We start from the raw sequence: 27,696 nt of genomic DNA, 5'->3' as shown, positions 1-27,696 counted from the left end.
TCATTTGCTTATTTAACTCACTTCATTTGTTTATCTTATTTGTTTCTTTGGCCACTTCTTGGGGCATGTGGGATCTTAGTACTTCAACAAGGATCGAACCTGTGCCTCCTGAATTAGAGCATGGAGGCTTAACCACTGAACCACCAGGGAAATCCCATAACTCACTCCATTTGCAAAAAATGCTAAGATACTTTAAAGTAAAATGAAGATATATTATTGCAGCATTATTGATAATAACCAAGACATGGAAACAAGCTAAGCATCCACCAATGTACAAATGGATAAAGAAGATATAGTATAGATATAATGGAATATTATTCAGTCATGCGAAAAAAGGAAAGGAAATCCTGTCATTTGTAACAACATGAATGGACCTAAAGGGTGTTATGCTAAGTGAAATAAATCAGACAAAGAAAGACCAATGCTGTATGATATCATCATTTACATGTGGAACTTAAAAAAAGCTGAACTTGTAGAAGCAGAGAGTAGGACAGCAGTTATCAGGGATGGGGTGAGGGATGGGGAAATTGGGGAGATGTTGATCAAAGGGTGCAGACTTGCAGTTCAAAGATGAATAATTTCCAAGGACCTAATGCATAGCATGGTGACTATAGTTAACATACTCTGTTATTAATATATACTTGAAAGTTGCTAAGAGACTGGATGGTAAATGTTCTTGCCACGAGAAAGAAGTGGTAATTATGTGAGGCAGTGGAGGTGTTAGCTAACACTGTAGTGGTAATCACAGTGCGGTATGTAAGTATATCAGAGCGGCATGATGTACACCATCAGATCAGATCAGATCAGTCGCTCAGTTGTGTCCGACTCTTTGCGACCCCATGAATCGCAGCACGCCAGGCCTCCCTGTCCATCACCAACTCCCAGAGTTCACCCAGACTCACGTCCATCGAGTCAGTTTTGCCATCCAGCCATCTCATCCTCTGTCTGTTTTGCCATCCAGCCATCTCATCCTCTGTCGTCCCCTTCTCCTCCTGCCCCCAACCCCTCCCAGCATCAGGGTCTTTTCCAATGAGTCAACTCTTCGCATGAGGTGGCCAAAGTACTGGAGTTTCAGCTTTAGTATCATTCCTTCCAAAGAAATCCCAGGGCTGATCTCCTTCAGAATGGACTGCTTGGATCTCCTTGTGGTCCAAGGGACCCTCAAGAGTCTTCTCCAACACCACAGTTCAAAAGCATCAATTCTTCGGTGCTCAGCCTTCTTCACAGTCCAACTCTCACATCCATACACGACCACTGGAAAAACCATAGCTTTGACTGGACGGACCTTTGTTGGCAAAGTAATGTTTCTGCTTTTGAATATGCTATCTAGGTTGGTCATAACTTTCCTTCCAAGGAGTAAGCATCTTTTAATTTCATGGCTGCAGTCACCATCTGTAGTGATTTTGGAGCCCAGAAAAATAAAGTCTGACACTGTTTCCCCATCTATTTCCCATGAAGTGGTAGGACCGGATGGCATGATCTTCATTTTCTGAATGTTGAACTTTAAGCCAACTTTTTCACTTTCCACTTTCACTTTCATAAACTTATGCAATGTTATATGTCCATTTAAAAAATAGATATCTTGACATTCTAACCCTAACAATTCTTAGTATGGATTACGTGTTACTCCCATAGGAGGAAAGGGAGGAAGGAGGTAGGAGAGAAGCAAAGATGGAAGGAAATTTCCTCATATAACCAAAATGATATGATCACAAATAATACAATTAATGCTTTTTTAATATCCTCTAATACCAGTTCCTGTTCAGTCTCCCCCCGTGAGGTCAGTCATACAATGAATTGACTTTATATTGCTATAGTTGCTTCATTGGAGGAAGGAGAAAGCAGGACTAACTGAATGATCCCTAAGGCATGGTGCTTTATGTTTAATACATTAAGGGAGCTGCTCTGATTTTGCTCATTTAGCTCTTGTTCTTGGAGCAGGCAGATTCAAAGTTTAGAGACTGTGACTCTATAGCAGGATGAGATGAAAATTTGGAAATGACTTAGTTCATGGGATCAGTTGAGACAGGTTGGTATTGCCTCACCCTTGCCTTGACCTGTAGGTCAAGCTGTAGGTTGGACAAACAGCATTGATACTGGTTAGATAAATTGTACACTTACCAGAGAGAAAGAGGCAGTCAACTCATTTTAAACCCAGTTTGGGGTTTAACCTTGCATTTTATATGCTCCATAAATGTTTCCAATGCCATTTAGAGCTAGCTGAAGTCTTTGAGAGTCTTTTTGATATTGTGGTGTTTTTCTGTGTGTTTTTAAATTTGAAGTATAGTTGATGTTTCCAGGTGGCACAGTGGTAAAGAATCTGCCTGCCAGTGCAGGAGATGTGCATTAGATCCATGGGTCAGAAAGACCCCTGGAGGAGGAAATGGCAACCCATTCTGGTATTCTTGCCTGGAAAATTCCATGGACAGAGGAGCCTGTCGGGCTACAGTCCACGGGGTCACAAAAAGTCTGGTATGACTGAGCACACATACACTCATGCACAGAGTTCACAAATCTCAAACACTTTTACCCATGTAATGACCACCTAGATCAAGAGGTAGAACATTTCCATCACTGAAGTCTCCCGGGTCCCCTTTCTCCAGTTGGAACAACATCCCCCTGCCCAGAGGTAATCACTGTTCTGACCTCTGTCACCATAAATTAGTTTTGCCTGATCTAAATTCCATATAAATGGAGTAATACTTAGATTTTGTGGGATTCATTTATGTTGTTGCATATGTAAATTGTTCATTTTTTCCTGTTGTTGTGTAGTAGTTGTAGACTCCATTGTATGAAATTTAGATATCCATTATACACTTGGTAGATATTTGTTTATAGTTTGGGGCCAGTATGAATGCAGCAGCTAAAGATGCTCTTGTGTGTCTTTGGTGGATGGAATATGAGTTATTGATTAAGGTTAACAGACTGTTTCTAGGATTGAAGTTTACATTCAAGAGCATGGGGAGGATATCATTCTGTCCATGCCAAATGGTTTTAAAATATATTGAAGGCATCTTACAGTAGTACAGTTGGCCCTTGAACAACATGGATTTGAACTGTGTGGCTCCACTTATATGCAGTTGTTTTTCAGTAGGAAATACTATAGTACTACATCACATGTGGTTAGTTGATCCTTGGGATGCAGAACTGTGGGTATGGAAGGACCACTCTAAATTATACTTGGATTATTGACTTCAGGAGGGCTGGTACCCCAGCCACCACATTGTTCAAGGGTCAACTGTGTATCAAACAAAGAAATGAATTTAGTCTGGTATACTTGTATTTAGCAAACTGCGCTGGTACAAGAGCAAATCTTTGCTTTTGTGCTCCTTGACTATGATAAATAACCTAAGCTGGAGGGCCAATTTCCTGAAAGCCAAGATTCTCATGTGAAAGTATGTTGTTTCCTCATGCCTTCTCTAAAAGGAGTGGGAAAAAGACCTTTTCATTAATTCTGCAAATAGGCATCATTTTCTAATTTTAGATTCTCACTGTGAAAAAGAGTCATGAATTACTAAAAACTCTGAGAATATAAACTTGTTTGGGGGGGGGGTCCCCTGCATTGGAATGAATAAAGGCTTTAAATATTCATTTGTGTTTTTCTTTCCATGTCATTTTGGGTATTGTGAGGAAAAAAATATTTGCTGCTGATTTAGAACTGCTGAATACTCTTATAAAAATTTAATTCCCCCTGTATTAACTAGGCTTTCAAGGCTTTTTTAGAGAGCCTGTTGCTAGCCTTTAGAGAGCCTCTAATAGGTTGCTAGCAGGAAAACCTGTTAGCCTAGAGACCTGATGGATGGAAGTAGAATAGGAAAACTACCACTGGCCATCATCAGGGGATAGTGCATTGATTTACATTTTAATAGTGTCTGTGTTTAATGAAACTGAAGAATTAGGTTAGCATTCCCTTTAACAAGAATGGGAAAAATTCTAGTGATGGATGCCATATCCACATGTTTAAGGCATCATACCTCTTTATAGCCAGCTAACACTATTTTTAACAAGCTGACGGAAGGGGTCTGGTGGTATGAACCAGCATTACAGATGTGCAGTCCTGTCCTGGGAATCTTCCCTATACATAACACCTGCCCAGGTAATGAAATGACATCTGTATAAGGTTATCACTGAAACTGTGTATAATGCCTAAACATCAGAAGCCACCCAGTGTCATCAGTCATAAGGAAGTGGTTGAAGCGTGGTGTATGTGTACAGTGCAGTTGTTAAAAGAGAGTGAGGAAGGTCCGTGTTCTGATGTGGAATGATATCCAGGTTAATTGCCAAGTGCAGAAAGCAAGGTGGAGGACAGTGTAGAGAGTATGGTACTTTTATGTAAGAAAGACTGGGATATGAAGATTTGTAGGTGAATTTGCTAATATCTGCATAAAGAAACACTGGATGGATAAACAGGAAACATACATATGTGTTCCTGGAGCAGGCAGAGCAGAGCAGAGTGATCAGGCTCCTGTATGTATTTTTTTTAATATTACATTGACATTTTGAAGGATGCAGAAAAACAAACCAGTGAAAGTGCGTCTGTCCCAGCATGCCCTTTGACATGGAACCAGACCATGAGTAGGTGACAGAAGGTGAAGCTGGTTGAATGTGTTGTGAGAAGGTGAGGCTACCCGCTCTGTTTCATTTCTCAGAAGCTAAGTCAGTGCATTCAGTGCTTATTGAGCCAATCAGCCAATCTGCCATGTCAGGCACTATTTTAGGTGTCAGCAGGCACCTTAAGGTCCAAGCTTCTACAAAGCCTGCATTTTCAAAAGAAGAGACAGACAAGCAGGTGATGAGTGAGGAAGAGAAGCCTCCTGCTGCTGGGGTCCAGGGGAGGAAGTAAAAGGAGCCCATGCTGAGGTCAGAAGGGAGGGTCATTGCTGATCTTTATCCGTCTTCATGGTGCTTTCATGAACAGTATTCTTGCACATGGGATAATAAAGTAGGGTCAGTTCTCAATTCTGATCTTTTGCTATAGCAGTCAAGATTTCATTTTGCTGTAAGATCAATATCACTGAAGTTTTAAACAGAGACATAAAGACATCAGAGCAGTCACTGTACCCCAGTTTACTGCTGTGTTGGCAGGAGACCTGAATTTATTGGAATAAATAAAAAGTGGATTTGACCATCATGGTTTGTTTTCACAACAGTGGGGCTGTAGTGGGGATAATTATCTATATGATTTGTGAGTACAACCATAGGTTATTAGGCAAGATATTTCTATGACAAGTCTGTTATTTGTTTTTTCCATCCATAAAATGGTTAAATATAAATTGTCCCTTTACTGTAACATACTAACTATAGAAAGTCTAAGCACACACAACACACCATGTACCCTTCACATTCTATATTCATTGTCTGAAATTGCCATGGAGATAGTTCCACACTGGATAATACAGACGTGTGGAACATTTACTTCCTGTGTTTATTCAATTTGTTTTTGTTTTTTTTTTTCTTATTCTGGTCTCTTTATTGGCAGATTTCTCTTTCATAGTTTCTGAATCAGATGAAAGATTAATATGGTTATTTTTTAAAGTTTCTATGATGAAATGACTTTTTGAAAGAGATTTTTCTCTGTTTCTTTGGGTTCAAGTCAACTTTGGTGAAACATGAGGAACAGAGATCAAAGGCATAGGAAACATCTGATGGTCAGAGTGTTTCTTGCATCTCCAGTTCTATGACTTGAGTCTTGCTCAGATACAAAGGAGTAACGACACAGACTGGCTGCCAGACTTGGGAGTCTGAAATTTTCCTGGCAACCAAAGTCCAAAATATAGATGTATCTGGAGCCAGCATGTTCACAAACAATCCTAGGCTTGTGAGTGAAGTACAGAAGCACCTGCCATCAGAATTTGTTTTAAGGTTTGAAAAATGCAGAATAATAAGATCTTTATTAATCATGATAAAGTCCATTCTGTGGAATAGTTAATGAAATGCCCAGAGGTTCCAGGATCCACAGCCATCCTGGGAAATGCACAGCAAGGTGAGGATGGAAGCTTGCTGTTGTATCTCCCTCTGCTTTATTGATGAAGAGATTTGGGCCATCTTTGAGGTTGGATGTTTCAGAACTTTGTCAGATCTGTTCTCTTGGAATCCATCTCAGGGTGAATTCAGGAGGACGTGATCTTTGCTTCCTGGTAGATAAAGAAGAGGAGAGGCTGTGACTGCACGAGGCCTTCCACTCTGCCACCTGCCTTACAGAACGTTTGCCGGCATCACTGGACCTGGGTGGGGAGGTCGCTAAAGCTGGTCCCGTGATGGCGGGACTGTCTACACTCTCCATCATTGACAGTGAGGCCACAGCCTTGTAAACTGTGATTGATGTGCATCAAGCAGCTGTGCTTAGGGACAACGCGAGGAATGTAGGAACCATGAGGATACACACTTGGTGCTCGCTGAGTTGTGTTTTATTCCTGAATTCATTTTTACAAAATTATTTTTATTTTTAAATTTTTATTGGGGGTATAGCTGATTTACAGTGTTGTGTTAGTTTCAGGTATACAGCAAAGTAGATCAGTTATACATATGTGTGTGTGAGTGCTCAGTCACTTCATTCATGTCTGATTCTTTGTGACCCTATAGACTGTAGCCTGCCTGGCTTCTCTGTCTATGGGATTCTCCAGGCAAGAATACTGGAGTGGGTTGCTGTGCCCTCCTCCAGGGAATCTTTGCAACCAAGGGATCAAACCCAGGTCTTTTACATCTCCTGCATTAGCAGGCAGCTTCTTTACCACTAACCCCACCTGGGAAGCCCCACATATACATATATTCACTCTTTTTTAGTTTCTTTTCCCATATAGGTCATTACAGAGTATTGAGTAGAGTTCCTTGTGCTATACAGTAGGTCCTTAATATACCAGTTTTATGTATGTGAAAGTGAAAGTGTTAGTTGCTCTGTTGTGTCCAACTCTTTGTGAGCCCATGACCTGTAGCCCACCATAGTGTATATATATCAACCCCAATCTCCCAGTTTATTCCTCCCCCATCAACTTTCCCCTTGGCAACAATAGGTTTGTTTTCTATGTCTATAACTCTACTGAATTCAAAGAGGAAATAAGAGAGACACAGATGCAAAGGTGAGACATTTGGGCGATGGGGAATTTCAACCAAGGTGGGCTGTTTCTCTAATGCCTTTTGCTCTTTGGGATAACGAGAGATGTTTTTAACAATTCCATTCACCATTGCAACAAAAAGAATAGAATACTTAGGAATATATCTGCCTTAAGAAACAAAAGACCTATATATAGAAAACTATAAAACACTGGTGAAAGAAATCAAAGAGGACACAAATAGATGGAGAAATATACCATGTTCATGGATCGGAAGAATCAATATAGTGAAAATGAGTGTGCTACCAGAGCAATTTATAGATTCAATGCAATCCCTATCAAGCTACCAATGGTATTTTTCAGAGAAATAGAACAAATAATTTCACAATTTGTATGGAAATATAAAAAACCTCGAATAACCAATCTTGAGAAAGAAGAATGGAACTGGAGGAATCAACCTACCTGACTTCAGTCTCTACTACAAAGCCACAGTCATCAAGACAGTATGGTACTGGCACAAAGACAGAAATATAGGTCAATGGAACAAAATAGAAAGCCCAGAGATAAATCCACACACCTATGGACACCTTATCTTTGACAAAGGAGGCAAGAATATACAATGGAGAAAAGACAATCTCTTTAACAAGTGGTGCTGGGAAAACTGGTCAACCACTTGTAAAAGAATGAATCTAGAACACTTTCTAACACCATACACAAAAATAAACTCAAAATGGATTAAAGATCTAAATGTAAGACCAGAAACTATTAAACTCCTAGAGGAAAACATAGACAAAACACTCTCTGACATAAACCACAGCAGGATCCTCTATGACCCATGTCCCAGAATACTGGAAATAAAAGCAAAAATAAATGGGACTTAATTAAAATTAAAAGCTTCTGTACAACAAAGAAAACTATAAGCAAGGTGAAAAGACAGCCTTCAGAATGGGAGAAAATAATAGCAAATGAAGCAACAAACAAAGAATTAATGTCAAAAATGTACAAGCAACTCCTGTGGCTCAATTCCAGAAAAATAAAAGACCCAATGAAAAAGTGGACCAAATAACTAAACAGACATTTCTCCAAAGAAGACATACAGATGGCTAACAAACACATGAAAAGATGCTCAAAATCACTCATTATCAGAGAAATCCAAGTCAAAACCACAATGAGGTACCATTCACGCCAGTCAGAATGGCTACTATCCAAAAGTCTACAAGCAATAAATGCTGGAAAGGGTGTGGAGAAAAGAGAACCCTCTTACACTGTTGGTGAGAATGCAAACCAGTACAGCCACTATGGAGAACAGTGTGGAGATTCCTTAAAAAACTGGAAATAAAACTGCCATATGACCCAGCAATCCCGCTGCTGGGCATACACACCGAGGAAACCAGAATTGAAAGAGACACCCTAATACTGCAGTACTGTTTATAATAGCCAGGACATGGAAGCAACCTAGATGTCCATCAGCAGATGAATGGATAAGAAAGCTGGGGTACATATACACAATGGAATGTTACTCAACCGTTAAAAAGAGTACATTTAAATCAGTTCTAATGAGGGGGGTGAAACTGGAGCTTATTATACAGAGTGAAGTAAGCCAGAAAGAAAAACACCAATACAGTATACTAACACATATATATGGAATTTAGAAAGAAGGTAATGATAACCCTTTATGCAAGACAGCAAAAGAGACACAGATGTACAGAACAGTCTTTTGGACTCTGTGGGAGAGAGCGAGGGTGGGATGATATGGGAGAATGGCATTGAAACATGTAAAATATCATATGTGAACCAAATCGCCAGTCCAGGTTTGAGGCATGATACAGGCATGATACATGCTCGGGGCTGGTGCAATGGGATGATTCAGAGGGATGGGATGGGGAGGAAGGTGGGAGGGGGGTTCAGGATGGGGAACACATGTACACTCATGGCGGATTCAAGTCTAGGTATGGCAAAACCAATACAATATTGTAAAGTAAAATAAATAAATTAATTAAAAAAAATAAAGTAAGCATACCACCAAAGCAGTGCACCAGCTTAGGAATCTTTCACAACTAGTTTTAGGCCTTCTTCCTCTACAGTTGTAGTTGATATATACTCCTAATAGCAGATTAGTGGTGCTGAGAGGAGACTATATTGTTTTACCAACATATCTTTGGAGGCAGAAGTTTGTTGCTTGTCACAGAAACTGAAGCCTGCTTCTCCTGGGACCCCCTCCATCTCCTGTGTACACAGTAGATGCTGTGTTCTGGTGTCCATTTCCCCTGAATATTCCTGTCCAACATTTCTTACATCTTGTGCACAAATCAAGATCCTTAGCTTTTTTGTGAGTCAGTGAAAGAAGATGAATGTGTGTTCACAGTGGTCTTAGTGTTTTGGCCAAGCCCCACCTCTGTTAATTTCATGAAAAATAAATGATTCTTTTGTGGACATGTTTTCCTGAAGGGACAGTTTGTATTTCTGGCCTGTTAAGAGTTTTTAAAACTACTGATAAGCTTTTGGCCATATTTGTGAACATCTCAAGGCAACCTGGAAGGATGGGTATAAAGTGTAATAGTATCAAGGACAACAGAGTAGAGTTGACATTTGTGTATTTTATTGGCACTCACTAAGATTTCTTTGTCATATGTGTAACAAGAAAGGAGAGACATCAAAGGACAGATGAAACAGGCTCACTGGGCTGATTTGATCCAGGGAGCTTTTATGTATTTATAACCAGTTAAGATAAGGGGGTCTTCTCATGTTGCTGAGATAATGCAGAGGGAAGCACTTAACAGCAGCATGGATAGGACCATTCTGAAGGGCTGGGAAGAAAAAAGGAGCATGATGCTAGAGAAGGTGCATCTCTTGGCAAAATTCTGTTGAGCAAACTGTGGCTGCGGTTTGTCTTGGGAGCAAACTTATTTCCTGACTCATAGAGTTAGGGAATGAAAATAAACTCTTAAGAGTTGGTATATAGGCTTCCCAGGTGGAGCACAGTGGTATAGAATCTACTTGCCAATGCAGGAGATGTAGAAGTTGTGAGTTTGATCCCTGGGTCAGGAAGATCCCCTGAAGAAAGAAATGACAACCCATTCCAATTTTCTTGCTGGGACAATCCCATGGACAGAAGAGCCTGACAGGCTGCAATCAATGGGGTTGCAAAAAGTTGGACACAATTGAGTGACTGAGCATGCATGTATGCATGCATGCACACACACACACACACATATATAAATGTGTCACGTATTGGTGCTTATGAGTGTTTTTAGTAAATTTGATCATTTGCTTATATTCAGAAGTTGACCTTTTTAAGTAAACAAAGAGAATTCATTCCCCACCAGCACTTCTGTATCTTTATCAACCAATTTTCTCACATCTGTGGTTGCCACTGGTATGTTTTCACTACCAAGTTGCTGGTGCTTTTTTCTCATCTGAGACTCAGAGGATGTGATATAAAATGCTGAGCTGGGTTCTGGGTTAAAATGTATCTCAAAACAGTAAGAAAAAGTACCTGGCTGTTTGTCCTTTTTCTCAGGATCGTTGAATTTCTAAGTAAGAAATTAACCAGGATGATGGTGTGTCAACACGCAGCACAGGCCTTGGCAGATGGATGTTCAATAAAGTGTTCTTTTCCTTCACCAGCAGAAGTGCTTTTCAGCCTTCCCCCAGTACTCTCCAGAGTGGAGAGAAGCAAACACGTGCTCTCAGGCATCTCTGGGTGGTTCACGGACTGTCCTGAGGACACCGGTGCATCAGGAAGATGTGCTATCGTAATCTTGTGGCTTCTCCCACCCCCTGGCACCCACACTATAATTTGAGAAGTTCACTGTGAATGGCTAATGTCAGACAAGGCAGCAAGGAGTGATCAGTATAGACACTTCAGGTGTGTTTTGCCAGATTTCAAGTTCTTTGAAATTTGGCCACTTAGAAATCGTTCGTAAGGCAGTTCTCCTTAGTAGAAGTCCAAGTACACACTTGCTTGCCAGTCATTCTGAGCATCCAGCAGGGGATAATCATTTCTAAACCCTGCATTTGTGTGTATGGCCATAAAGTAGAAATCCGGTGAGGACACAACCGTAAGTCCCTAGAATTCTGTGTATGTTAGTTATATGCAGAGCTTTAGTGGGGGATTTCTAATTGAAGGATAAGATAGCAGGGTGGCATTTCTTTACCGGTTCAGATAAACGAAAAGAAGAAACAAATCCTCCTTCTCACCTGGGCATTTCTGAGGCAGCCGCTTATTACAGACCATTCTCAATTATCCAGAGATTGGTGCAGATAGTTAAAATTTTCTGATAATCCTAAAATGTCACTTTGGTTGTTACTTTCGTGTTTCTGTTGAATGAATCTTATTTCAAAACCAGCTTTTGACCCAAGGGGTAACATTTTGAGCAGCCACTAGTACACTATTCACATTGTCCCATTGAATCATCCCTTCAACCCTGCAGTGTGGGTGTTAGCCCACATCATAGATGAGGGGACCAGGGTTCTGGGAAGCTAAGTGCCAGGTCACCGGTGAATTAGGGGGCTGAGGAGTAATTTCACCTCCCCAACTCAAGGCATACTCTCTCAAAACTATTGCCCGCTCCCTGGTAGAATGGGGTAAAATGTCCTAAATGCTAGGAGGAGGCTGGAGAAAGGTTAAATAATCTTGAATCATCAAGTCCTGAGTAACCAAGAACTGAAAAATAAATATTTGAGCGAGTTAGTTTCAGTTTCATTTAAAAGTACTGATACAAATTGTAGAAAGCAAATTAGATCATGGATTAAAAATACTTTGATACGCACCAGCAGCAGTAAATATGCCCAGCAAGAGTGTTGGTTCCCTAAACCTCTGTCCATTGAGAAGAGTCTGTTTTTGGGACTGTTCAGTTCAGTGCAGTTCAGTCACTCAGTCATGTCTGACTCTTTGCGACCCCATGAGTCGCAGCACGCCAGGCCTCCCTGTCCATCACCAACTCCCGGAGTTCACCCAGACTCACGTCCATCGAGTCAGTGATGCCATCCAGCCATCTCATCCTCTGTCGTCCCCTTCTCCTCCTGCCCCCAACCCCTCCCAGCATCAGAGTCTTTTCCAATGAGTCAACTCTTTGCATGAGGTGGCCAAAGTACTGGAGTTTCAGCTTTAGCATCATTCCTTCCAAAGAAATCCCAGGGCTGATCTCCTTCAGAATGGACTCTGGTTGGATTTCTTTGCAGTCCAAGGGACTCTCAAGAGTCTTCTCCAACACCACAGTTCAAAAGCATCAATTCTTTGGTCCTTCTGGGTTACGGGAGGGTCATCACGGTAGCTCTGAAGGGCTGTTTAAGCTGACTGAGAGCAACATCTAATCTGGACAAATAGAAGCTGCCAAACAAAGCAGCATGTTAAATGAAGGTTGTCATGGCCTGGAGCACACTTGTTGAAGATCTCCCGAACCTTCTGACTAAAAGGTACACGGGGTTTTGAGAACTCATTCTGAAGCAAAGTACAGGTTCTCTTTATCAGCCCTGCTCCTTGAGAAACTTGCTCCTGAATATGTGAAGAGCAGAAAAAAATGAAGGATGCTGCCACAGTTAAGTAGTCAGAGTTGGTGGTGGGGAATCCACTCTCATGTTTTCTGGGCAGCTGGAATTCTGGGAGCAGATGAATTGTTACTGGGGCAATGTTCTGGTGTGAATAGTGCGGTTATTTCAAGGGTGTCTAAATATTTTCACCTCTGTTTAAAAAATCAGATTGTCAGTTACACAAGGGCTTCCTCACTGATTTCTCTCTCATCACTGTTCATTTTCTGAGACCATCAACTGAGACAGACATCATAATGCCTGGTGTAGTAACTGGCATGCTGAGGGACGACGTGTATTTGCTGAATGACAGCAGCCTGGACGGTACTCAGGCTCAGGCTGTGTGATGATCATGAGTAGGATGACCTCTTGGTTGGTTTCTATTCACATGAAACATGTATTATTTGGGTTTTCTTTAATGGACATTTTTAATTGAGGCAATAGTTGATTTACATGAACACGGGAGTAATATACATATAACATATTACACGGATAATATAGAGAGAGCTCATGTACCCTTGGGGCGTCCCTGTTGGCTCAGATGGTAAACAATCTGCCTGCAATACAAGAGACCTGGTTTCGATCCGTGGTTCGGGATGGTCCCCTGAAGAAGGGAATGGCTACCCACTCCAGTATTCTTTCCTGGAGAATCCCACAGACAGAGGAGCCTGGTGGGCCAGGATTGAGGGCAGAAGAAGGGAGTGACAGAGGATGAGATGGTTGGCTGGCATCATCGATTCAATGGACATGAGTTTGAGGAAACTCTGGGAGTTAGTGAAGGACAGGGAAGCCTGGTATACTGCAGTCCATGAGATTGCAAAGAGTTGGACATGACTTAGCGACTGAACAACCACAACATGTGCCCTTTATCCCGTTTCTCCCAGTGGTAACATCTTACAGCACTGTAGCCCAATATCACACCTAGATGACAGGCCACCCTGCCATTAGGATGATCTGCTGATTTTACCCAAATTTTTTTCCCAAATAAGAAAAAATATTTACTTATTTTAATTGGAGGATAATTACTTTACAGTATTGTGATGGCCTCTGTCACACATCAGCGTGAATTGGCCTTAGGCATACCTGTGATGCTTCGCTCTTGAGCCCCTCTCCCACCTCCTTCCCTACTCCATCCCTCCAGGTTGTCACAGGGCACCGGCTTTGAGTTCCTTGTGTCATACATCAAACTTCCACTGGCTATTTGGTCATGTATACATTTCAGGGCTATTCTCTCAGATCATCCTACCTTCTCCTTCTCCCACTGTGTCCAAAAGTCTGTTCTTTATGTCTGTGTCTCCTTTGCTGCCATGCATGTAGGATTGTCAGTACTATCTTTCTAGATTCCATATATATGCATTCAGTTCAGTTCAGTCGCTCAGTCGTGTCCGACTCTTTGCGACCCCATTAACCGCAGTACGCATAGGCCTCCCTGTCCATGACCAACTCCTGGAGTTCACTCAAACCCATGTCCATTGTGTCCGTGATGCCATCCAACCATCTCATCCTCTGTTGTCCCCTTCTCCTCCTGCCCTCAATCTTTCCCAGCATCAGAGTCTTTTCAAATGAGTCAGCTCTTTGCATCGGGTGGCCAAAGTATTGGAGTTTCAGCTTCAACATCAGTCCCTCCAACCTAGGACTGATCTCCTTTAGGATGGACTAGTTGGATCTCCTTGCAGTCCAAGGGACTCTCAAGAGTCTTCTCCAACACCACAGTTCAAAAGCATCAATTCTTCAGTGCTCAGCTTTCTTTATAGTCCAACTCTCACATCCATACATGACTACTGGAAAAACCATAGCCTTGTGTAGATGGACCTTTGTTGGCAAAGTAATGTCTGCTTTTTAATATGCTATCTGGGTTGGTCATAGCTTTCCTTCCAAGGAGCAAGCGTTTTTTAATTTCATGGCTGCAGTCACCATCTGCAGTGATTTTAGAGCCCAGGAAAATAAAGTCAGCCACTGTTTCTACTGTTTCCCCATCTATTTGCCATGAGGTGAGGGGACCAGGTGCCATGATCTTCGTCTTCTGAATGTTGAGCTTTAAGCCAACTTTTTCACTCTCTTATTTCACTTTCATCAAGAGGCTCTTTAGTTCTTCTTCACTTTCTGCCATAAGGATGGTGTCATCTGCATATCTGAGGTTATTGATATTTCTCCCAGCAATCTTGATTCCAGCTTGTGCTTCCTCCAGCCCAGCGTTTTTCATGATGTACTCTGCATATAAGTTAAATAAGCAGGGTGACAATATATAGCCTTGACGTACTCCTTTTCCTATTTGGAACCAGTCTGTTGTTCCATGTCCAGTTCTAACTGTTGCTTCCTGACCTGTATACAGGTTTCTCAAGAGGCAGGTCAGGTGGTCTGGTATTCCCATCTCTTTCAGAATTTTCCACAGTTTATTATGATCCACACAGTCAAAGGCTTTAGCATAGTCAATAAAGCAGAAATAGATGTTTTTCTGGAACTCTCTTGCTTTTTCGATGATCCAGTGGATGTTGGCAATTTGATCTATGGTTCCTCTGCCTTTTCTAAAACCAGCTTGAACATCTGGAAGTTCACAGTTCACGTACTGTTGAAGCCTGGCTTGGAGAATTTTGAGCATGACTTTACTAGCGTATGAGATGAGTGGAATTGTGCGGTAGTTTGAGCATTCTTTGGCATTGCCTTTCTTTGGGATTGGAATGAATACTGACCTTTTCCAGTCCTGTGGCCACTGCTGAGTTTTCCAAATTTGCTGGCATATTGAGTGCAGCACTTTCACAGCATCATCTTTCAGGATTTGAAATAGCTCAACTGGAATTCCATCACCTCCACTAGCTTTGTTCGTAGTGATGCTTCCTAAGGCCCACCTGACTTCACATTCCAGGATGTCTGGTTCTAGGTGAGTGGGAGTGATCACACCATTGTGATTATCTGGGTCGTGAAGCTCTTTTTTGTACAATTCTGTGTATTCTTGCCACCTCTTCTTAATATCTTCTGCTTCTGTTAGGTCCATACCATTTCTGTCCTTTTTTGAGCCCATCTTTGTGTGAAATATTCCCTTGGTATCTCTAATTTTCTTGAAGAGATGGCTAGTCTTTCCTATTCTATTGTTTTCCTCTATTTCCTTGCACTGATTGGTGAGGAAGGCTTTCTTATCTCTCCTTGCTATTATTTGGAACTCTGCATTCAAATGGGTATATCTTTCCTTTTCTCCTTTGCTTTTCGCTTCTCTTCTTTTCACAGCTATTTGTAAGGTCTCCTCAGACGGCCATTTTGTTTTTTGCATTTCTTTTTCTTGGGGATGGTCTTGCTCCCTGTCTCATGTACAATGTCACGAGCCTCTGTCCAGAGTTCATCAGGCCCTCTATCAGAACTACTCCCTTAAATATATTTCTCACTTCCACTGTATAGTCATAAGGGATTTGATTTAAGTCATACCTGCATGGTCTAGTGGTTTTCCCCATTTTCTTCAATTTAAGTCTGAATTTGGCAGTAAGGAGTTCATGATCTGAGCCACACTCCGCTCCCGGTCTTATTTTTGCTGACTGTATAGAGCTTCTCCATTTTTGGCCACAAAGGATATAATCAATCTGATTTTGGTGTTAGCCATCTGGTGATGTCCATGTGTAGAGTATTCTCCTGTGTTGTTGGAAGAGGGTGTTTGCTATGACCAGTGCATTCTCTTGGCAGAACTCTGTTAGCCTTTGCCCTGCTTCATTCCGTATTCCAAGGCCAAATTTGCCTGTTACTCCAGGTGTTTCTTGACTTCCTACTTTTGCATTCTAGTCCCTTATAACGAGAAGGACATCTTTTTTGGGTGTTCATTCTAGAAGGTCTTGTAGGTCTTCATAGAACTGTTCAACTTCAGCTTCTTCTGCATTACTGGTCAGGGCATAGACTTGGATTACCATGATGTTGAATGGTTTGCCTTGGAAACGAACAGAGATCATTCTGTCGTTTTTGAGACTGCATCCAAATACTGCATTTCAGAATCTTCTGTTGACCATGATGGCTACTCCATTTCTTCTAAGGGATTCCTGCCTACAGTAGTAGATATCAGATCAGATCAGATATCTGATATCAGATCAGTCGTGTCCGACTCTTTGTGACGCCATGAATCGCAGCACGCCAGGCCTCCCTGTCCATCACCAACTCCCAGAGTTCACTCAGACTCACGTCCATTGAGTCAGTGATGCCATCCAGCCATCTCATCCTCTGTTGTCCCCTTCTCCTCCTGCCCCCAATCCCTCCCAGCATTAGGGTCTTTTGCAATGAATCAACTCTTCGCATGAGGTGGCCAAAGTACTGGAGTTTCAGCTTTAGCATCATTCCTTCCAAAGAAATCCCAGGGCTGATCTCCTTCAGAATGGACTGCTTGGATCTCCTTGCAGTCCAAGGGACTCTCAAGAGTCTTCTCCAACACCACAGTTCAAAAGCATCAATTCTTCAGCGCTCAGCCTTCTTCACAGTCCAACTCTCACATCCATATATGACCACAGGAAAAACCATAGCCTTGACTAGACGAACCTTTGTTGGCAAAGTAATGTTTCTGTTTTTGAATATGCTATCTAGGTTGGTCATAACTTTCCTTCCAAGGAGTAAGCGTCTTTTAATTTCATGGCTGCAGTCACCATCTGTAGTGATTTTGGAGCCCAGAAAAATAAAGTCTGACACTGTTTCCACTATTTCCCCATCTATTTCCCATGAAGTGATGGGACCGGATGCCATGATCTTCGTTTTCTGAATGTTGAGCTTTAAGCCAACTTGTTCACTCTCCACTTTCACTTTCATCAAGAGGCTTTTGAGTTCCTCTTCACTTTCTGCCATAAGGGTAGTGTCATCTGCATATCTGAGGTTATTGATATTTCTCCGTGCAATCTAATGGTCATCTGAGTTAAATTCACCCATTCCAGTCTATTTTAGTTCACTGATTCCTAGAATGTCGATGTTCACTCTTGCCATCTCCTGTTTGACCACTTCCAATTTGCCTTGATTCATGGACCTGACATTCCAGGTTCCTATGCAATATTGCTCTTTACAGCATCGAATCTTGCTTCTGTCACCAGTCCCATCCACAGTTGGGTGGTGTTTTTGCTTTGGCTCCATCCCTTCATTCTTTTTGGAGTTATTTCTCCACTGATCTCCAGTAGCATATTGGGCACCTACTGACCTGGGGAGCTCATCTCTCAATGTCCTATCTTTTTGCCTTTTCGTACTGTTCATGGGATTCTTGAGGCAAGAATACTGAAGTGGTTTGCCATTCCCTTCTCCAGTGGACCACATTCTGTCAGACCTCTCCATCATGACCTGTCTGTCTTGGGTGGCCCCACATGGCATGGCTTACTTTCACTGAGTTAGACAATGCTGTGGTCCATGTAATCGGATTGGCTAGTTGTCTGTGATTGTGGTTTCAGTTTGTCTAGCCTCTGATGCCCTCTCTCAGCCACTTACCGTCTTACTTGGGTTTCTCTTACCTTGGAGGTGAGGTATCTCTTCACAGCCGCTCCAGCAAAGCACAGCCGCCACTCCTTACCTTGGGTGTGGGGTAGCTCCTCTAGGCTGCGCTTGTGTGCCATCGCATAGAATGCATTTAATATATGCATTAATATATGATATTTGTGTTTCTTTTTCTGACTTACTTCACTCTGTATAATAGGCTCTAGGTTCATCCACCTCGTTAGAACTGACTCAAATGTGTTCCTTTTTATAGCTGAGTAATATTCCATTGTGTATATGTACCACAACTTCCTTATCCATTCATCTGCTGATGGACATTTCAGTTGCTTCCATGTTGTAGCTATTGTAAATAGTGCTGCAGTGAACACTGGGGATACATGTGTCTTTTTCAATTGTGGTTTGCTCAGGATATAGGCCCAGTAGTGGGGTTGCTGGGTCATATGATAGTTTTTAGGGCTTCCCAGGTGGCACTAGTGATAAAAAACCCACCTGCCAATGCAGGTAGACCTGAGACACAGGTTTAATCCCTGAATCGGGAAGATCCCTTGGAGGAGGGCATGGCAACCCACTCCAGGGTTCTTGCCTGGGGAATCTCATGGAAGGAGCCTGGCAGGCTGCAGCCCATAGGATTGCATGGAGTTGGACACAACTGAAGCGACTCAGTATGCATGCACGAATGGTAGTTTTATTCCTAATTTTTAAAGGAATCACCATTCTGTTCTCCATAGTGGTTGTATGGTTTGCATTCTCACCAACACTATAAACGGGTTCCCTTTTCTCCACACCTTCTCCAGCATTTGTTGTTTGTAGACTTTTTGATGACAGTCTTTCTGATCAGTGTGAGATGATACCTCTGTAGTTTTTATTTGCATTTTTCAGTGATGTATCATCCAAGTGATTTGAAAATAATGAAATTTGGTTGGAGAGGATAAAAGCCAGGAAGTGGGCTTGTGTGGCAAAGATGGAACCTGACTTTGTGGACAGGTGCTGGGCTGAGGCTGGTTCCCAGATGCAGCGGAGAAGTGAGCGTGGGATGAATGGGGTGGGGAGTCCCCAGTTGAGGAGGAGAGGTTTTCCCAGGCTATTGGCTGAACTGAAAACAGAAGAAAACTGTCTGGCAGCTCAAAGGCAAGGAGGGAGCCTTGTCCTACGTTTTCCAGGGATGAGCTGGCCCCCTGGTGGGCACCCCTACTGCCTGCCTGTGCCCCCCTTTCTCTCCAGCCCACGTGGCAGGAACATGTGTGATGGTTTACACTTGCAGGAGCTCGAGTCTGGTCTGCAGCCGAATCCTTGACCACACCCTACCCGTTTGGAGCCAGAGTTTCCTGAAGGTTTGAGAAGAATGAGCTTCTGTCTTTGTCATCCTTTCCTTTCATGAAGTTGTTTTTCTTATCGGATTCAGGCAAGCAAATAATTAAGTATTGGAGGGCTGGTGGTGCCTCCTTTTATCCATTATTTAGCAGTTTCTTCCCAAATCTCATCTGCCCCAGCAACCCACACAGCATCCTGCCCCCAGAGAGGTGGGTCATTAAGGCTGATGGAAATGAGGTCACCATCTCCACAGGGAGAGATGCTCAGAGGAGGGAGACCTGCAGCTCCCCTGACACAGAGGAAACAGGAGAGGAGGCTGGTGGTCTAGTGTAGGGCAAACATCTGGGTTTGTTCCTGTGATCGTGGATATCACAGCCCCTGTGAGCCCAAGGGGCTCATCTGAAGTGGAAAGGTGGCCTTGTTTCCTTTTGGGGAGAGAAAAAAACCACCCATCATTTTTATACTCCTGAATTAAATTCAGCGTTCTAGAGTAGAAAGTTGAGGTTCCCCCACCCTCCCTCTTGCATATATAGACCTGTGAGTGTCTGCATTTCAGCCTGTCCAAGTTACTAACTCGTGCAGTTAACTCTTGCTGCTGAGGCAGGCCTTCCCTCTGGGATGCACAGGCAACCAGCCTTGCATTCCTTGCCTTAACCCTAACCCTAACCCTAACCCTTGGCTTAGACACAGCCAAGGAAGGCGACATTTGGATAATATTCCCTTATTTGGCTTGCCACCCTGTGCTATACATTTAGAAAATAAAAGACACGCCTTTCACAGGAATTACTAATTCTTAAGTAACTGCGTAAACAGCAAGTTACTATGTGGGAACCCTGAGAGCTTTTTTCCCCCAGGAAAAGCTAATGTAATAACATGCTTTTGCAAATATAGTATAATATTATTTTGTACATTTTTAAGAATCTAGTTTTCAAATTTTTAGTTTCTGGAGAAACTAATGTTGTATTTTACTTGAGTGATGATTTAGTTAAAAAGACCCTTTCAAGGGACTTGGAAAATGCACGTGTTAAATTATTCTTTTAAGCTTTGATATATAATCAGTCTCTCTGAACCTTGTTATTCCTGGTAGATTTTTGTTCTGTGTCCTCACTTTTTTGGTTTACTAGGTTCTTCTTCTTAAGTATTGAACATTCTCTTCGGGGCACATTCTGATGTTTAAGTAAATGGATGAGAACCAGAAAAAGGATGGTGAATTTCCACTTGATTGCTTTGGATTTTTCTTTGTATTCAAAGATACATCTCAGTGGTTCCAAATGTTCACATATTAGTAAGCAACCAGATAATTAGATATTTCAGATGGTCTCAAAATGTCCATTGTTACAGAAACACAGTTAGCCTCGAGGGCTGCATTTGCCTCCCAGCTTTCATCATGATTTTCTCTAATGCTTTGAAAACCTTGGCTTAGTCTGTCTAGGCTTGCTTTTGTAAATTATGGAAAGTGTGCTCCCCCCACTTTGTATAAGATGCAAAACCTTGAAGAATATAAAAATCTACTCTAATCTTGTCACTCAAAAATAACCGCTGTTAAATTTTAATATATTTTCCAGGCTTTTTCTATGCATAAATAGTTAACACAATTGCTTTCATATTGTGTGTTGTTTCTTCCATTTTTAATTAAATGACATAACTGGGCATTTTTCTCATATTGCAGCATTGCCCCCAAATACTATGTATGTCTTTTGAAACCCAAGAAACCCAGTCTTGGTTTGAAGTGAGTGTCATGGTCCAGTGTATTGCTGCCTCTATACTAACAGGGCCGCCCTGTGTGTGTGTGTGTGTTTGTGTAGGTGTGCATGTGGTGTGTGTATGTATGTGTGTGTATGTGTAGGGGGTGTTGTGTGCTGCATACATGTGTGTATGCATGTGTGCTATATGGGTATGTATGTGTATAGGTGTATATGAATGTATATGTGTGTGTGTGGTGTGTATGTGTGTTGTGTGTACGTATGTATATGTGTGTGTGTGGTGTGTATATGGATATGCACGTGTGGGTGTGTGGATGTGTGTGGGTGTATGTATGCATGTATAGGTTTGTGTGGTGTGTGTGTGTGTGTGTGTGTGTGTGTGTGTATGAGTGTGTGTGGGGTTGACCCTCCCTCTGGCAGTCAGAGTGCCATCAGTCCCCTCTCATTCTCCTCTCTTGCTCCGTGTCTTCCTGTCACCCCGTGTGTGTTTCTGGCATACTTATTTTTAGTGTTCCTTCTGCATTGGCTGCTGTGGATCAGAAGCTGGAGGCCGAGCTGCTGCACATTGATCAGCTCCCCTGCCTGTGTGCATGCTCCCTGCAGGTGGTGGGAGCGGACTTGCTCGTCCTGGAGGGTGGGCTTCAGCCCTGGTCGACATCTGCAATGGGTACAAGTGGGACGGCTTCCTTTTGGTCCTCTTTCATGTTTATTTGGGGCCTGAGCTCACTTGTCCTGATGTTGACTTCTAACTGGAAATAGCACCTCATTTTAGATGGTGAGTCCATTTTTCAGTGTGGGGCCAGCTTTGCCTGTCAGCTGACCATATGAAATGCGTCCTGAGTCTATGACTAGAGCTCAACAACCCTGAACCTGCAGGTTAAAGGCCAGGAGCTGTCCTGGCTGCTGAGGGCCTTTCTGCTCTTCAGTTCCTGAGAATCATGAAAGACAGCGCTAGAAACCGCCCACCACCTTGCACCCCACCCTGGGTTCTCCACCCATCTCTCCACCTGCCAAATGGGTTTCAGATTTCTTCATTTACTGCTGGCGCAGTAACAAGGAGAGATGGTGAGAGAGTCGTGCTTCTGAACATGTTTAATCTGACATGTCTCTGCTCTTCTCCTTCGCTTAGTGCACTTACCCCTGTTTGGGGTACATCACTCAGATTACTGAGGTGTGAGAGAGGGCACTTTGAGATACAGAGGAGCCACTCTCCACGCAGCTCCCACCATTCTCTGTGTGTTCCTGTCTAAAGTTATCACAAGCATGGATGGCTTGAGCCCTGGCAAGACCCGTGAGCCTCAGATAACCCGTGCACCGTGTCAATGATTGCTTGGCCCACGTGTCCTTTGATTCTTTCCTTCCTGAGATAAGGCTTCCCTGATGACTCAGATGGTAAAGCGTCTGTCTGCAGTGTGGAAGACCCAGTTCGATCCCTGGGTTGGGAAGATACCCTGGAGAAGGAAATGGCAACCCACTCCAGTATTCTTACCTGGAAAATCCCATGGACAGCAGAGCCTGGCAGGCTACAGTCCATGGGGTCGCAAAGAGTAGGACATGACTGAGTGACTTCACTTTCCCTGAGATTAAAAACCTTGCATCTCTTCCTTTCCCTGGAGCACATGCTTCTTCCCATGTGAAGTCTGGCACAGCTTTATTCCAGCCTGTCTTTTCTTTCCTCTCCCTTCCTTCCTGGTGTTGGTCTCACTCTTTATGCTCAACATTCATTCAGCTTTCACTGGATGTCTTCTATGTGCCAGGCCTCTCCTTGAGGCCGCGTGTGCAGGGAACATTGTTAGTACAGACTCTGCCTCCCAGGAGCTCACTGCTCTTTACCTAGGGAGCCAGGTGAGCAGACACATGTCCAAGGTGGGGATGGCTTTCATGGTGAGCAGGGGTCACCAGAAACTCAGAGAAAAGTGGACAAAAGTCCATCTAGGAGCCAGGAAAGCCACCTATGGTGAAGTTATGCCCCTTAAAGAATTTACCAGGTCAACTTGGGGCAGAGGGTGTGCAGGCAGAAGGAACAGCACATGCAGAGCTGGAGGCATAAATGGTGTGGCGTGTTGGTGAAGATCAGTTTGCAGGGTTATCTGTGCAGGAATCAAGGGCAGGAGTTGCACTTGGATAAATTGTACTTGGATAGATTGTGGCCACATCATGAAGATCCTTGTATATCAAAATGATAATAGCTAACACATGGGAGCATTTTATAGCTATTAATTCATTTAATCCTTGTAACAACTCTAAGAGGGAGGAACTATTATTGTCTCCAATTTGCAGATGAGTAAATTGAGGCCAGAGAGGCTGAGGTTTACAGGAGGTCTTTTAGACAGCAGGTGGTAGCGCTGGAGTTGAAGCCATGAGTCTACTCTGAGTGACCACATGACCCAGAGGTAATTCTCTAACTGGCAGCCTCTCATAGTCCAGAGCTGGACGTGCTGGCTGGCCCCAGGGTCCTTGGAAAGGTGGGATGTCATGGGGGAAAGGATCTGAGATTTGTGCAGATAATTCTTTCTCTTTGGAGACAGATGGAAACTTGATCCAGGAAGGCTGTTTAGAAGTCCTTGCAATTTTTGTGGGAAATCTGGTGGAACAGTCTTTTTAGAATAACTTTCTCGGAATTATGTATACTGAAAAGGCAATTCTGGAACCTATTTTTAAACCAACATTCATTTATAACAAAGCATGCCCTATATGCTAATGGAGCTTAATGTTTGAATTAAACGAGAGATATGCTGATATTATTTAAAGTACTGATATTTTGCTATATAATAGAAAGGAATTTTTTATTAGATGCTTCTTTTAAGTCTCTTTGGACTTTTCTTCCATTTCTGGGTTGGATGGGAGACTGGCAATTTCACTAATAGTACCTTTGGGGAATCCATGAAAACCAGGGAAAGTAGCTGCTCTGGGACACTGACCTTAATTGGTACCTCAACCATGAGACACAAAATGGGTTTCTAGTCATGTTTTTGTAGTAAAATATATACACACACACATGTGTATGTACACACATGACATATATATATATATATATATATATCAAAGTTTACCATTTTAACTACTTTTAAGTATACAGTTTATTGGCATTAAGTACATTCACATTGTTGTACAACCATCACCACCATCCATCTCCAGAAACTGAAATGCTATACCTCATTAAATGATTTCCCATTTCCCCCCATTTCCTGCCTCTGGCAGCCACTATTCTGCTTTCTGTCTCTGTGAATTTGACTACTGGAGGTATTTCATATGAATGAAATCATATAATGTTTGTCTTGCTGTGTCTGATTTATTTCATTTATAATGTCCTGAGGGTTCATCCATATTGTAGTATATGACAGAATTTCATTGCTTTTCAAGGCTGAATAATATTCCACCTTGGTTTATATAGATAAATCACATAAAATTATTTTATTGAAGTATAGTTGATTTGCAATGTTGTGTTAATTTCTATTGTACAGCACAATGATTTGGATATATGTATGTGTGTGTGTGTCCCACACATTCTTTTTCATATTCTTTTCCATTATGGTTTATTACAGGATATTGAATATAATTCCCTATGCTATACAGTAGGACCTCTTTGTTTTTTATCTTTTCTATATATAATAGTTTGCACCTGCTAATCCCAAACTCCTGATCCATCCCTTCCTCAGCCCCAACCTGGCAACCACAAATGTCTGTGAGTCTGTTTATGTTTCATAAATAAGCTAATTTGTGTCATTATTTTAGATTCCACAAAAAAGTGATAGCATATGGTATTTGTCTTTCTCTGACTTACTTCACTTAATATGATAATCTCTGGGTGGATAAACTACATTTTGTTTCCATTCATCTGTCAATGGGCACTTGGGTTACTCCCATCTTTTGGCTAGTGTGAATCATGCTGCTGTGAACATGTAGCAATTATCTGTTCAATTCCCTGCTTTCAGTTCTTTTGGGTCTTCCATGAGGTCTTAAGTCCTCCTAGATAGGAAACGAGTTGCCAGTCCAGGTTCGATGCATGATGCTGGATGCTTGGGGCTGGTGCACTGGGACGGCCCAGAGGGATGGTATGGGGAGGGAGGAGGGAGGAGGGTTCGGGATGGGGAACACATGTATACCTGTGGCGGATTCATTTTGATATTTGGCAAAACTAATACAATTATGTAAAGTTTAAAAATAAAATAAAATTGGAAGAATTAAAAAAAAAAAAAATTCTAGTATGGTTGTGTTTATAGGCATGGAAGTAGCCTCCTTCTTTTCTTTCCATTCCTACCATGTTGAATCAGACTTAATATAAGAGGTGGATTTCAAGAGAAGTGTGTTTTGGGTGGATTCTCCTCCCCACTTTTATGAAATAAGAAGCACAGTGGGCCTGAAACAGGAAGCACTTACTGACAGATTCCAAGCAGGAGGTGGCTGCTCCCTGAGCTGTGCAATTGCTGGTTGTGTTGTGGGGGGAGAAGAGGGCAGAAAGAGCAGTGCTGATCTGGGCACAGTCTAGGAAGTAGAAATAGGGGCATTCATGAATCTGCACTTCATGGTGGGGCATAAGGAAGAGAGAAGAATCTAGAGGGAGTCCCATATTTCTAGCTTGGGGGACCACATGGCCCTGTTAACTAGGAGGACTGGCAAATGGGGAGAGTATTGAGAGCTGACAAATAGTACATCTAATACTTTATAGTGAAGTCGCTCAGTCGTGTCCAGCTCTTTGCGACCCCATGGACTATAGCCTACCAGGCTTCTCCATCCATGGGATTCTCCAGGCAAGAATACTGGAGTGGGGTACCATTTCCTTCTCCAGGGGATCTTCCCAACCCAGGGATCGAACCCAGGTCTCCTGCATTGGAGGCAGACGCTTTAACCTCTGAGCCACCAGGGAAGCCTCTTTGGGTTTCTCCAAATTAGAAGTTCCATTGGCCCACGGATGCTCTGTGAATGCTCTGCAGGGTGGGGATAATTGCAATACAACTGTCTAACGGAACTAGAAAATGAAATAAAGATACAATAGAATTTAAAGTCCTATTCAAAGAGGATGGTTATATTTCTTTACAGATGTTTCCCTTACCATGTCAGGATTTTTTTATTTTGGGCATCTGTCGTGAAGGTTAATATCTTCTTGGTTTGTTTTGAAGGTGACGGATGAAACTAGGTGAGTAATTTTATGTTAAATGTTGTAAGTTTTTCCACCTAAATTTTTGGGTCTTACTCTGAACTTGAGTTTGGGGTGAGTCGTAACAGATGTCATGAGAAAGATAATGGGGTCCCTGTCAGATATACTGATCTTGAGATGCTAGGTGAGCATCCAGGTGGAGGGAAGTAAATGATGGGACATGAAGTTCTAGGGCTCAGGATTAACCTGGGGCTGGAGGTCACCATGAGGTCAACCCAATGCTTAGGGGGATGCGATTGCCAGAGAGGAAAAAAAGGCACAAGAAGAGACCAAAGACAGACCAGCCTCTTCTTTGCTCACCTCTGCATCCGTATCTTAGGGGACAGAGTAGATGATAGACTGAGATGAAGAGATGGCACCTGACCTGGTGCTTCTTCAACCCTTTATCTTCATATGCCCAGTGCACACTCCAGAGTGGGAGGAACAGGGTCTCAGTAGCTGAGCTGAAAGAGAAGCAGTGGGTGTGGATCTGCGGGGTGGGGCAGATCCCAGAGAAGGAGGAGGAGAGAGGTCTGGGTGAGGATAGGAGAACCAGGACGAGCGGTGTGCTGGAGGTCAAAGGGAGGAGATGGAGGGGATGGAGTGGTCAACTGTTAGGTTCCAGAGGGCACAGTGGTTGACCAGTGTCCACTGCTTTTGGCTGTTGGAGGCCCTCATGACCTCTGCCACAGTTGTTTGAGGCAATGCTGGTGTGTAATCCAAGAAGTTCTTTCAGTATGCTCTCCCCTTATCTCTTGGATTCTAGATGCTGTCAGTCTGTACATGATTCTTCTTGTCACCCTTCCTGTCTGAAAATACCCATCAGCGACTCAGAATGTGTTCTAAGGACTTCCACTGTGCGTTCGAAATACCAGTATTTGAACTCAGACACCTCTAGTTCTCTCTCTGGTGGTGTCGCCTCAAAACTCTTATTATCCTTATTTTGACAATAAAATGGGGAATGCTTTTCATTTCTGGATTCCCAACCCCCAAGATGCTCAGAGTTTGTGGGAATCTGCATGGATCACAGGTAGTGTGGAAGAGTAACCCCAGGATCCTGGCAGCCCTTGGGTGACCTTGGGCAAGGTAGGATGTATCTACCAGTTCCCTGTAGCTTCTGTCCTTGGACTGTCTTTAGAGCCACTTTGCTGAAAAGCAGGCTTGTCATGGATTACAATCTTATTTTTGCTGTTTCTGAGCTACTGCTCTAGCAGACTTTGATGGTGCTGGTGACCATGATGATGATGGTGATGAAGACGGTGATGACAAAAGCAGAGTATGCTGAGTGCCTACCCTTGTTGGCATGCTGTATCCAGTGCTTGACATCTAGCATCTCATTTGACTCCTACATTACAGCCTCATGAGGCGAGTGCTGTTAACCCCCTTTGCTGAGTGAGGAAAACTGTGACTCAGAAAAAACTAAGTCACTTTCTCGAAGCCAGTGGGCAGGCATCAGAATCCCCAGCTGGTTTGTTAAACCACAGGCTGCCGGGCCCGTCCCCATCCCCGGAGTTTCAGATTCTGCAGGTCT

At 42.7% G+C, this 27,696-nt stretch overlaps 1 protein-coding gene and 2 non-coding genes across 4 annotated transcripts in view; 2 read left to right on the top strand and 1 right to left on the bottom strand.

Moving 5' to 3' along the window:
* Window positions 1–27,696, top strand: part of CAMK1D (calcium/calmodulin dependent protein kinase ID) — a 401,474-nt gene that overhangs the window by 75,656 nt on the left and 298,122 nt on the right. The window lies entirely within an intron of this gene.
* Window positions 3,875–4,003, top strand: LOC133259953 (U6atac minor spliceosomal RNA). Its single transcript, XR_009740619.1, has one exon. It is a non-coding gene; the product is annotated as a U6atac minor spliceosomal RNA (small nuclear RNA).
* TRNAW-CCA (transfer RNA tryptophan (anticodon CCA)) lies at window positions 25,824–25,895 on the bottom strand. Its single transcript has one exon. It is a non-coding gene; the product is annotated as a tRNA-Trp (tRNA).

The sequence above is a fragment of the Bos javanicus genome, chromosome 13, assembly GCF_032452875.1.
Source record: "Bos javanicus breed banteng chromosome 13, ARS-OSU_banteng_1.0, whole genome shotgun sequence".
Lineage (NCBI taxonomy): Eukaryota > Metazoa > Chordata > Mammalia > Artiodactyla > Bovidae > Bos > Bos javanicus.
The sequence above is the reverse complement of the archived record's forward strand: the minus strand, read 5'-3'. Positions and strand labels throughout refer to the sequence as shown.